Source organism: Eumetopias jubatus, unplaced genomic scaffold (assembly GCF_037043125.1).
Source record: "Eumetopias jubatus isolate StellerSeaLion01/CBP00866 unplaced genomic scaffold, mEumJub1_p1.0 scaffold_8, whole genome shotgun sequence".
Classification (NCBI taxonomy): Eukaryota; Metazoa; Chordata; class Mammalia; order Carnivora; family Otariidae; genus Eumetopias; species Eumetopias jubatus.
In genome coordinates this window covers 63,702,082-63,715,800 of record NW_028274814.1, presented here as the reverse complement: position 1 = coordinate 63,715,800, position 13,719 = coordinate 63,702,082, and the positions used below count along the sequence as shown (strand labels likewise).

At 40.4% G+C, this 13,719-nt stretch overlaps 1 pseudogene; it reads right to left on the bottom strand.

The window, feature by feature from the left end:
• Positions 1 to 12,680: 12,680 nt before the first annotated feature.
• On the bottom strand, positions 12,681 to 13,454 carry LOC114216593 (small ribosomal subunit protein eS1 pseudogene; annotated as a pseudogene).
• Positions 13,455 to 13,719: the final 265 nt, after the last annotated feature.

The following is a 13,719-nucleotide window of genomic DNA, read 5'->3' as shown; positions in this document are numbered from 1 at the left end:
AGCTAGCCTTTGAAAAACAGCTTCTTGAAATTAAATACAGCGCTGCAAGCGCCTGGCCAGAGGCATTCTGGGAAAGCACCTGTGTCAAGGCAGAAACCAGGAAAGACTAAAGGATGAGTACTTGGGAGAAGTGAATCTGTGGTTTTGACTGGTATAACCAGTCTCATTTGGGTTAAGAAGTCAATGGAAATATGATCCTTCCTCAGCTACTTTTATTTTGTTTTTGTTAAAATTTCTTTTGGAAAAATTAAACATCTGGACCTCTTTATGGAAATAGTTGTTATGGTCACTGGGGAAAAAAAAGTATATATTTTTTTTCATAGACTTTGGATCAATTTGGTCAGAGAAGGCCTAGGGGTGTAGAAAGCCCCAACATGGGGTGGCTGCTTCTCCAGCCTTTAAACATTTTGAAAATAAACTTTCTGCTGACTTCATTCTGGGGCATTGGATTAACAAAGCATTTGTTCCACAGTGTGGAGAAGCAGCACTGAACAGTTGTCTGTAACAGGAAGACCTGACTATACCCAGCAAAGAGGGAGCTCTCCTCCCCAAGCAGGGAAATTCCTCTTAGGTTTGAAGTTGGTTGTCTGTGTTGTTAAGTTGCTGGCATAACATTTTTTTCCTTAAGTTGGTGTTTCATGTTTGGGGGAGGACGAGGAAAACAATGTGTTTGTGCTGTTTTTCAATCAATATCTTTCTTTGGTGGAGCACATTTTAAGGAAGACATATTTGGGAAGAATTTTCTACCCTCTCACCTTCATTATTTTTGAAAAGAGATTGGGGAAGGATGTGGCTTCTTTATGCTTTTTAAGCACTATACCCTTTCTTCCTGAGTGTAGGGCTTAAGGAAAGGGAGATGCCTTTTAAAAACTCTTCTTTGGAAATGCAGCATTTTCTTTAACTCAGGCAGACACTCTAAATTACAAACAGATCTGAAGTCCCCACCTCTCCTGTGGGCCGATTTTGGAGCCCATTTTGAAAGCTGGAGTCTTCTTTCAACTCCAAGATAAAGAACTCCAAGATAAAGAAAAGGTATCACAAGTAAGCTCCAACAACACAGGGCATGTGGTCATCTGTTAGCATTCTCTGTCTGCCCCTTACAAGTGCCTTGCACACAGGAAATGGTCAATAAGGCTTAATCTAAAACACACAAGTTTAATTCATTCTGAGTAATCAAATGTACAGATTTTTTTATGTGGGATCTCCCCCATCATTTTTGGTTCCATTTTTGTTTTTTAAACTTGTCTCTGAAACAGAAATAGCTGGAGCTACTTGAACCTAGGCTTTTCCTCTTGAAAGTTCCCCCATCAATCAGTTTGAGACATGTAGATTACTAAATGGTTGAATACTATTTTTGATCAAAAGTTCTTATCTGTCTATGACCCTGTTACTCAATTTCATTTCTTTGGATTTTCAGTTTATAAATGTGTCCTATTAAAATGCAAAAACTCGGGGCGCCTGGGTGGCTCAGTCATTAAGCATCTGCCTTCAGCTCAGGTCATGATCCCAGAGTCCTGGGATAGAGCCCCACATAGGGCTCCCTGCTCGGTGGGAAGCCTGCTTCTCCCTCTCCCACTCCCCCTGTTTGTGTTCCCTCTCTTGCTGTGTCTCTGTCAAATAAATAAAATCTTAAAAAAATGCAAAAACTTCTGGAGAATATAAAGCCATATTAATAATATTAATAATCACCCCTTAAACTGAGATTGGCCAAAAGATGATTAAGAAAAAGTCACTATAGGAAGGAATTAGGTAGGTGAAAACAGAAATGAGGCTGCAAGAAGGGGTGGGGTCCAGGTACCAGCGTGCAAGGGAGCAGAGAGAAGGCCACTTGAAGGGAAAACAGAACAGTTTCTAAAGCCCAATTTCATATAATTTGCGCTTTACATAATTTACAGTTGTATTAAAAGCCAGTACTGTTCTTACCCACAGGGGATTCATAAGGAACACTTTGAACTCCTCAGAAGGAAAGATTTAGTAAATACAAAATATGATTATCATTACACTTGTTTCCTAGAATAGATGAGGGACTTTTTATCCAGGTGTCTATTATCCCTTTGTGTCTTTTGGGTCAAGAAGGTTTATTTATAATTTCATGCCTGTTTTGAGAGATTATAGATGGGTAGCATCGAGAAAATGGCATAGGATAAGACAGAAAATATGGCAGCAGATGAGAAAGGATATAAGCAGTTTATACATTTCAAATGGTTTGCCCTCAGAAGACTAGGAAGAATAGGAAGGCTGGCTTAGTTTGGATTCCCCCAGAAGCAGATCCTTAGACAGGGATTTGAGCGCAAGTAGTTTACTTGTGAGGTGATCCCAAGAAGTGCTAGTGGGGAATGAGAAGAGTATAAGGAAGTGCCCCAAATCAGTAGTGTATAAGGGAAACTGAGGGTCACTCCTGCTGGGTAACTCTGTGGAATATCCCTCCAAGTCATTCCATAGGAGGAGTAAGGAATCTGGGATATTTATCTTTTGGTATTCATCCTTCATGGCTGAGGGCTGCTCCCTGCTGCTTCTGGTCTACCTTGGCGTGGACTGACAGGCAGAGCCACACGTGCTATGTACTGGAACGGTGAGTGCTGAGGAGATGTGGTGGGGGCAGCGGTGTGTGGGCATTCAGAGGCAACTAGGGCCCATGAAAGTCATGATAAGGCACTGTGGCACTTACAGCATCATATACAAAGGCATAACAAATAAGTGGTTCTCATCAATTCAGGATCTTCAAATTCATAAAGAAGTTTATAATTTTCTGGTCTCCTTGAGAATCTCCTCTACTTACTTGGCTCCAACTAACACTGCAAAAATGACTCCCAGTGACTCATTTCTGCTGAATCCTTGTTCCATGTTTTCAACTGCTTAAAGAGCATCTCCACCTGGAGAAGAGCCTCTCAAACTTAACACACCTTAAATTCTCTTCTCCCAAAAATCCACTTGTTTTCTTGCCCTTCCTAACTCAATCAAAGGCACTCCTATCCACTGAATTAAGTTTAATTAGAAACTTTGAAGTCATCTTGAATCTTCATTCTCTTGTACCCTACAAATCCAGTCAACTCCTGATGGCCTATCTCCTAGATATCTTTTAATCTACTCTCCCTCTCCAGCTCCTCTACCACTGTGATTTTTCTATGTCATCATCATTTGTCACCTACTTATTACAACATCCTCCTAATTGCTCCCCCCCACATCTTCATTTCCTCCCTCTCTCCAATCTATTCTGTACACTGCTATCAAAAAGATCATTTTAAAACCCTCATCTGATTACATGATTCTAATCTACCTCTCCAGCTTCATCTTGTTTCTCTGCATTCCTCCAAGTCAAGGTTCTCAGATGCATGTAACATAAACTAACTCTAGATGACTTAAGAAGTAAAATAATTTACTGAGAGAATATTGGGAAGCCCACGGGATCTCTGGGAAGGCTAGAGAACCAGGCTCAGAAGAGAGGTGGGAACAAAGGGAGGCCAGGCAGCCAAAACCACAGCCAAAACCATACTACCAAGCCAGTCCCTGGAGAACAGCTGCCTCTTTCAGCAAATACTAGACACTGTAATGGCACCCAAGACAGCTTTGGGCCCTAGGAACTGCTGCTGGTTCCTCTGTCACTGTCTCTCCCACAAGCTAGATATTGCTGTCATTGCTGCTACCTGCAGAATAAATTCTCTACCACCTTTCTCATTTGCATCACTTGGTCTAGATTCAATATCTTGTGAGTGGGATTGATTGGCTGCCATGTGAGGTCACATCACTGGACCCTGACTTCCAGAGAAGCCAGAGAAAAAGTGGGTGGTTTTCTCAACCTTGTAATGGGAGGCAGACTCAGCTTCCCATCAACCTTCACGAGAAAACAAAAAATGAGCTTATGTGAAAGGCAGCTGCTAAAAAATGACAACCGTCGATGAAAATAGATCTTTCCATTTTTAAACTACAAAGAACAAAAATAATTTTTCTGTTTAACAGAATTCAACTGTTCCTACATATATCCACAAATATATTCAGGCACTCTGCAAAGGAAGACAACCCAAAACCACATTAGCACTGAATCTAATATTGATAAAGCAAGCTACAAAGTATATGGTCCATGGAGTGTGCAGTGTTCAACCTACACAACCTGACAGAAGCATTCTTTCCTTGTTGTGACAAAAGTTCTAAAGCAGCAAAACCATTAGTTTCAAGGACAAGAGTATCCAAAAGCTAACTTAAAGCTATTTCTCAAAAGGAAAAAGTTATCTGCTAAAGAAAGCATGACTTATTCCAAGTCTCTTGGGTTCCTGCTGTGGTCAAGGTTTCCCATAGGTTCCATTCTAGCATTCCGGTATTCACACATCCACTAGAAGAAGGGCCAAGTGACAGAGCTGCTTGTACTGCACCCCAGACTAGCTGGAGAGCCTTCCTGCTCTGGGTTCCATTCCAAATTGTTAGCTTTTTGGGTCCCTTGGTAAACAGTTGTAAGCCACACATCCAAAGGTGGTGCATGTTCTCTCCCAAACCCAAGAGGCCCCACCAAATATTGTGCCTCTGATTTAATGGATATCTCCTTGGGATTCACTGGAAGAGCTAGTCTAACATGCCCACTGACCACTGGACTTTAGAAAGGACACTGAGTGTCAGTCTTTGTGTTTTCATGGGAGTTTTCTCCCACACTGCAATAATATTATATCTTGTTTCCTCCTTCCCTCTGGGATAGTCAGATGGTATAATTGATGTAGCAGACCAGTAGATGTTGAAGGATGGTGAGACTACAAAGATCCTTGGGGACTAAACTGCGCCATAGAGTCAGAGTTGTTATAATCTTAAGGCAACCAGAGGAAAGCTGATGTTTTCTCTGATGTTGTATGCTTGCTGGAATCCAGGAGTAAACATCAGATGGCTTAATAACTGTGTAACAGGTGTTAAGGACTACATTATCCAGAAAAGAGGCATCACCTGTAACAGCAACCATAATTAAAGCCAACACCTACATAAGCTTTCTCTGCCTTTCTTCAAAACCCATCCATATTCTATGCAGGCCAGATAGGCAAAGTGAAGGGATACATGCATGTTAAATTTTCCCCAGGATGCAGTTTTTTTTAAATTTTTTATTGTTATGTTAATCACCATACATTACATCATTAGTTCTTGATGTAGTGTTCCATGATTCATTGTTTGTGCATAACACCCAGTGCTCCACGCAGAATGTGCCCTCTTTAATACCTATCACCAGACTAACCCATCCCCCCACCCTCCTCCCCTCTAGAACCCTCAGTTTGTTTTTCAGAGTCCATTGTCTCTCATGATTCGTCTCCCTCTCCGACTTACTCCCCTTCATTCTTCCCCTCCTGCTATCTTCTTCTTTTTCTTTTTTCTTAACATATGTTGCATTATTTGTTTCAGAAGTACAGATCTGTGATTCAACAGTCTTGCACAATTCATAGCACATACCCTACCCAATGTCTATCACCCAGCCACCCCATCCCTCCCACCCCCTACCACTCCAGCAACACTCAGTTTGTTTCCTGAGATTAAGAATTCCTCATATCAATGAGGTCATATGATACATGTCTTTCTCTGATTGACTTATTTCACTCAGCATAACACCCTTCAGTTCCATCCACGTCGTTGCAAATGGCAAGATCTCATTCCTTTTGATGGCTGCATATTTCCCCAGGATGCAGTTTTACTTTTGACTTACTATTTGCTACTGCTATTTTACTTTTCATTTGAAATTTGTCTGGTCTTTCATACCAAAATAGCCCATGTGAGAACTCTGCCTGATGTTAAGAGTATTTGTTTTGGTAATTTATTGATGATCTAGGAAGATAACCTGGGGGGGAATTCAGGGTCCAGCTAGACCTAACATTGAGCATATTCAGGTCCAGCTCCATTTTTCATCTGATGCCTATAAGATTTCACTCTGGCTGGTAGCCCACAGTGATGTTATAAGTCACATAAATTGGTGTTAGCTCAAAGCCAGTGTCCAAAAACCATGAACAGCCTTGATATAATCCTTTCCCTGATTCACAATTACCCAGTACATGGGAACAGTGCCCTTTAAGGAGAAATAGTAGGAAGATTCAGAGTATATTTTTGTTTGTTTGTTTTTAATATCCACCTTCAAAAGCACTAGCCTTCTCTTTACTCAGGGGCTCTCCATCTACAAATTGACCCAAGCATGGGATTGGAAGAAGCAGAGTGCTCTCTGCCAGGGTGGTCAGGTCAGATCCCTATTCATTAGTTTTTTTCTATTATACAAATCAAGCAGAATATTAGTGGGCTGCCCATCTATGTCAGGAGTGGGGACCATATGCTCATCAGTTATCCTGAGGAACATTCTGGTGACCATGTTCCCTGTGGTAAGTGACTTTACTTGGCTTCTGCCATCCTGAGCTCCTCCCATTTTCATGGAAACCCAGGAGCTCCTTTTAAATATAGAATCTCCCACCAGCACTCCTGGACTATAGAAAACATTTACTAAAGCACCATTCAAAGTAAATAAAATGATATATTTACTAAGGTCTTGGAAAAGGAAACATCTTCTGGGCTTTCTTGTGACAGGTAAGTCATTTATGATGAATCCATTCCAACTTTTCTTATCTTCCTAAACCTTAGAATTCCTTCCACTATATTAACACCAAGGAATTTATGACATCTGCATTTAATCCAAAATAGAACATCACTGTGTCTGAGTTTTACTCACTCAGGTGAGCAGTCAATCAGAATTCACCCAGTTGTTCAAGCTAGTCAAATTGAATTTGAATTCCCTGGGAATTGTACCACCTTAAGAAATTAGGCTGACTTAAAATTATACTCATCTCTCCATGGTTTAACCCCTTCAGGATCCATGCCCACACATATTCTCCAGATTTTTGCTGATAAAATTTTTTAATCTTACTTTATTGGTGTGTAACACTCTTCTCCAAGTGTGAGTCTATATTTTGCTATACTAGGATGTAACTTTGCTTATAGATCCAAAGAAAATAAATGATAGATAAGGCAGACATAAGGATAAATGGTTTCTCCTTGTAAATTAATCCCTTAGGTGAAAGAGTTATATGATCTAAGAAGGAATAGCCTTATCAGAAAATGGAGAAGGAACTTCTTTGGGTTGTATATTTTCTATTGTCACTGTAATAAATTACCAAAATATATTATCTCATAGTTCTATAGGATAGAAGTCCAACATGAGTTTCACAGAGCTTAAATCAAGGTATCTGTATTTTCTTCTGGTGACTCTAGGAGAGAATCCATTTTCTTGTCTTTTCCAATTTCTAGAGGCTGCCCCCACTCCTTAGCTTGTGATCCCCTTCCTCCACATTCAAAGTCAGCAGTGCTGCATCTCTCTCTGACCCTTCTTGCATGGCCCTGTCTCCCTCTCACCACAGCTGGGAAAGGTTCTTCACATTTAAGGATTCATGTGATTAGACTGGACCTCTCTGGATAATCTCTACATCTCAAGGTCCTTAGCCTTAATTATATCTGCAAAATCTGTTTTGCTATGTAAAGTAACATATTCGTAGGTTCCAAGATTAAGACGTCTGGGAGCATTATTCTATCTACCACAACTAGCAAATGGAACTTACTTGAAGTTGGATGACCTTTCTTTTAAATTCTCTGGATCCCATTCTTTCCCAATGTACATCTTCATTATTAAATAAAAGATCTGGTAAGGTTGCAAATCTAACTGATTTTGTAATTTAGCACAACCCAGATCAAATCTGTTTAGTCTATAGTAATCTCAGCTCTGTAGCTGAAGGAGATAAGGAATTATTTCAGCACAATCATAGAAATTCCCTAAATTTCAGGCTGCAGTTCTTTTTTTGGGGGGAGGGTATAAAAGGTATTCTTTTTTCCAGCTTTATTGAGGTATAATTGACAAATAAAAATTGTATATATTTAGGGTATACAACTCGATGTTTTGATATATGTATACATTGTGAAATAATCACCACTATCAAGGTAATTACCATATCCATCACCTTAAAGAGTATTCTTTTTTAAAAAATTTTTTTAATTTAAATTCAATTAATTAACATATATTATTGGTTTCAGAGGTACAGGCCTGTGATTCATCAGTCTTATATAATACCCAGTGCTCATTATATTACATGCCCTATTGTCCATCACCCAGTTACCCCATCCACCCACCTCCTCCCCTCCAGCAACCCTCAGTTTGTTTCCTATGGTTAAGAGGCTCTTATGGTTTGTCTCCCTCTCTGGTTTCATCTTGTTTTATTTTTACCTCTCTTCTAAGCTAATAATTTAGGAGCTTGAACTTCACATTCTTTCTTGAAGCCATTCAGAGCCACTAGAAGTAACTCTCTAATATTTTGGCTGTTGAATTTCTCATGCCCATCATCCTGGTCTATGGTAGTGGCCTTCAATGCACACTTTATTACCCAATAATATAAGCCATAACTTAGTTATTTCTTCTTTGTATTTCATGTGCTACAGTTTGCCATCCCTTAAATATTGCTGGATTTTTCACTGCTTTTAGTCCAACAAGACTCAAATTCCCCTGCACTAATCTCCTTGACAGTTTGCGGTCGCTCCTTATACTAATAGCTGGGGTGCTTAGTTGTAAGCCACACAAAGCATTTCTGATCTCAGCCAAAAATAAAAATGTATTAAGACATAAGAGGTTGCCCCCAGAATTGCTGAAGAGTCTTTAGGACAAACTCAGTAAACTAGTAGGAACAAAGAGCACCAAAGCAGCCAGGGTCACAGCTAGAATTACCCCCAGAGGACCAGTCTGGTAATAAAGATAATAGTACAGCAGTCAACACCAGTGCTGGTCAATGGATGTTGCCACTGACATTCTTAGCACTGCAATAATTCTGCCTAAAATGAATTCTTTCTTTCCTAGTTTCTTTGCTTCACTAAATCAAGATCTCAAGTCCTGAGGAAAGACATCTGACTAGCCAAATCTAGACATTATTGTGTCCTGGTTTCCTGGAAGAAAAACAAGCAAGGAGCTGGCCTCTTTGGATCAATGCAGTGACAGATTAATAGTTCTTGTTCATACTTCTAAATGAAGTTCTTATCACATTGTATTATAATCTGTTCATCTTCCCCACTATACTGACACTAAAAGATAGGTACCATGTTTTAACTTGGTGCCTCCAGAAGCAACCACAATACCTGGCACACAATAGGCTCTGAATAAATGAAATATTTTAAAAAGGAAATTTATTCCAGGATTTTCTTCTTTTGATCTTTTTAAAAAAGAACTGACCAGGGAAATAAGGAATCAAAGATTGAGGGTATGGACGGTAATGAGGAAAGGCAAGTCTGTTTGGTGGAGGTAGGATGGAGAGAGGGGAGAGGAATACATGTGGGGGGGGTATCATCATATGAGTGTGTTAGAGATGGAGAGAGGCAGAGACAAAGTAAAAGAAAGTAAGAAACTGAAAAGAGCAAATGAGCATTACTCAGCCAGCATGCTAAGTATTAACACAGCTCCAAAAGCCTAAGTGACCTGGAAAAAAAGTCCCACAAACCTAAAAGAAAGTATTATGTAGGGAATTAATAACAGCCCATAGCACTGATACAATTTGGGGGACTAACGTCCAATATCCTCAGTTGAGTTTCCCTAAAACAATGGTTTCATCATGTAACTCCTCACTCAGAAACTTTAAACAGCCCTCCAGTGACAGAGATTGAAATCAGTATTCCTTAATGAGGTACTCAAGAGCCTACCCAATCAATCTTCCAAAATGAGGAATCAACTCTTTTTCAGAAATGCCTTTCTTGTTCCTATCTCTGTGATTTTTGTTAAGCTGTTTTCCCAATCTGAAAAGACCTTCCTTGCCTCTTCAACTATACAAATTCTAATCATCCTTCGAGATCCCAATTAAGACTCTCTTCCTCCCTCAACTCCTTCAACCTCATCTCTTCTTAGAACTGTAGTAATAATCTCTAGTGCCACCCTTTTCCCCTTAATCCCATAGACCAGCAGCACTGTAAAGTTATTCAGCTTTGGGATTATGTATGTTACCACTGCCTTAGGACCAGAAAACCTAATTGCAAGACTGTGACTTCGTTTATATTCTCATGTTTTGATAATGCTAAAAATTAGCTTTAATAAATGATAGTATTGATACAATTCTATTTGTATACATGAAAAGGAGAGAAAATAATTCTTTACATGGGAAGATGATTTAAACCTATGTGTAAAACTTCAGTAGGTATAGATTACACAGTCTGAGAAATGACCATTTCTTCCAACCTGGGCTGAAATTTCAGCTCTCCCAGAAAGCCCAGCAAACCTCTCCTCACATTATCTTTGTATCTGGACCTAGGGATGGGGTGAGTACGCAGGTGTGAGGTTAAATGAACAAAATTAAGGTCTTATTAGGAAAGAGAAAGGAAAATGGTGCTGGGCAAATAACTAAGAACATCTGCAGTCAACCACCCTCACTATGATCGACTCTTTTTGAATACTTAAGTTTGAGTTCCCAAGGATTATATTATAAACTCAAAAGACAGACATTATTTCTATTCATAAGTACCCTAGGTCTTAAAACCTATCTTGATGTTTAATAAAATGCTTACTAATTTAAAAAATTGGAATTTCAAATAAAACATCCACCCTTTGTTTTTAACCCAAGTCTTGCAATAATAAATTGTGACTCTGAGAGGCCAGTCCCCAGCCCTGCAATGCTCCTTTCTTTAATATGAGTAATACTCCCGGGCTTGGCACAATGCTTGACAACTTTACATCGGCAAAACTGATTCTCCCACAACCACATTTTACTGATAAAGAAATTGATGCTAAGCTATTGCCTAGCATCCCATGACTAATAACTCCTGGGCCCCAACTAGAACCCAGATATTCTGATAGAACAAGAAGAGGAATGGAAATAAGTGGAGTTTGGGGTTTGGCTGAACTGGGTTCAAATCCTAGGTTTGCACTAAAAACTGTGCAATCTTCAGAAGTGACTCACCTCGCCAAGGCTTTTCTCCTTTGTAAAGAAGAATAAACAAGGTGTATGGAATAAGGACAAAGACAGTATGTGAAAACTGCCTGGTGCTCAGTGGGGACTGGTTAAAAGATAGATTTTCTTTTTTTTTCTCCACAACCTTGTGTTTCTTTCCAGTCACCTGCAGTCCACCACAGAGGGCTCCTGTAGGGTGATCACTTAAGCCTCCAGAATGAGGAGAGACGTTCGCTTAGCCAGATGGCTGTAGACGGTCAAAAAGCAAGACCTTTGACCTCTCCACCTGTCCCTACTGGCCTCCCTTCCAACAGCAACAAAGTCGAGAGGGAACTCTAGATTTTGGCTTCCTGGAGGGTTTACTAGGGCTGTGGAAGGACTTCAAGATGATTCTCATAAAAGCTGTTTTCCTTGTGATTAAGTTGTATTTGCCTGTTAACTATGTGGTAAACAAACCCTCAGCTCCCACCTCATGGTTCTAGCATAGCCGCGTGTTAATTGGGACTTGGAGGGTAGCGGGTTGGCAAGGCTACCAAGGACAGGAAGCCAAGAAGCCCAATTTGGTTATCAGTTCTGTTGACACGAGCTGAGCCGTATGTGGTTGTGTGGCATGTCCAGCAGGTCTAGCAGGGGTTTTCCCAGCTATGAAAGGCCTGCTGTTTGAAACGCTTGGCCTGCAGTCAAACAAGGGCTTCGGATCAGGATTCTCAACTGCCTTCAGCCCCATCAGCTCCACCGGCCCGGTCTGCCACTTGGGCAGGGGGAAGGGCAGACCAAACATGTCTGGTCCTATACTTGGTTCAGAAAAGAGGAGAGAAGGCAAGATATGAAACAAGCTGCACCTGGAGCTAATCTGCCCTTCTTAACACCCCACCACAACCCCAACCCAGACAGAAAAATATCCCTTTCCCTGCAAGAAGCATCAGCAGCCCTGAATCCTCTCCCTCTGTGTCACTTATCAGGGCTGACCTCAGACACACTCAATCCCTGAAATAAGACTGCCAGGGGATCAAATGGGTGGGACAGGCTTGCTGGGAAATTCCTCCCAGCCAGTGGATACATGACTTGAGAAGAAATTGGGGCAGTTCCCAATGTAACTTGCTACCCCTCCCCCAGGGGCAATCACTGTCAAAAATGATTTATTTTAAACATTTTGTAATTATTTTAGCCAATGGGGTGTGTGTGTGTGTGTGTGTGTGTGTGTGTGTGTGTGTACAGAGAGAGAGTGTGTGTATGTGTATTTAATCATTTGTGGTTAAGTCTGCATTCACAAGAGTCTTTGAGTTCAGTAGAGCCCAACCGCCAAACCCACACCGAAATATTTTGTAGATAACAGAAGAGCCATTGCCGGGTTATACTTGTATGTACACAGACAAGCTCTGTGGCGGAGTGGTGAGGACCCTGAAGTGGGGCTTGGGATGTGAGGACTTTGCAGTAAGAGCTCCAGCAAGCCATTCAGCTGCATCTCAGAGAAACAATGTTTTTAGAAACTTCCATGAAAACCATTCATTCTGCTTCTTAGTAAATGAATATAATTAAGCACCTAATGGGTACCGTGACTGAGTTAAATACTGTTGAGCAGGGTTAGCATTTATTATTAGGGTGATGGTTGCTCTTATTCCCCATGTTAAATGCTTATAAGACCGGGAGCAATTATGCCAAGATGTTAAGTGGAGTTAATTCTGTGGGGTGGGACTCTGAGTGAATGTTATTTTCTCCTTGTACATTTTTTTTTAAACATCACAAATATGATTTTTTTATTTGTCACCATTAAATGTCTGACTTGTAAACAGATTCTTGGACTGGTGGCTCATATCCATCAGCTCGTTCAACTTTAGCATTGGTCTCATCCCCAGTAGCTTTTCCAGAACTACTACCTTCACCATGAAGCTCCATGAGCTTTCCCAATTCAAACTTGGGCTTCTTCAGCATTTTTACTTTTCTAACGAAGACATCATGAAGTGGATAAATAGACTGACAAGCCTTTTCTATATCTTTTCCGATGCTGTCTGGAATCAATTTATTGACCACTTCTTTCAAGTCATTTGTTTGCATCTCATGGGTCATGATTTCCATCATCTTTTTCCAAATTTGACGGACTTGTTGGTGCTGAGCATAAGAGGTCTTCTGAATCTGATTATTGCATTTTTTAGTAAAACCAACACAAAATAGATGAAGCAAATAACCATCGGTAGTCTTGACACCAACATGAGCTTCGATCATGGTCTGCCATTTTTTGACCATGGAGCACATTTTGTCATGGGTAAGATCCATGCCATGGAAATTAGTCAGGCAGTTTTTGCCCTGAACATCCTCAGTAATTAGCTTGAATTTTCTAAATGCAACTTCATCATTCTGCAAATCAGCAAGGCTCACTTCAAAAACCCGACCCTTGAGGCCATCAGATGCAATTTTGGTTCCTTGAGTTCTTGTGACTAATGTTTTTCCATATATTGAACATAGCTGGTGCTTTCACATCATACCAATCTTTCTTAGAAAATGGATCAACCACTTTCTTCTTGGCTCCCTTTTTGCCGTCTTTCATAAGGCGCTTGTTCTTACCGACTGCCACGGTGCTGCTCAGGGAGCCAAAAGGCTCTCTTTGTACATTTCTATGCTTTAGACATTCCCATAAATAATTTTGAATGCTTACTGTATGAATGAATGAACGAACAAACCCAGGTAGGTCTACTTAAAAATAGGCCTAGCTTCTGCTTTCAAAATGCTTCTATTCCTAAAGACATAGGATGGATAACAACATTCCCAAGCATCTGTTTCTATGGGCTTTTTGTGTTTGTTTGCCTTCTAC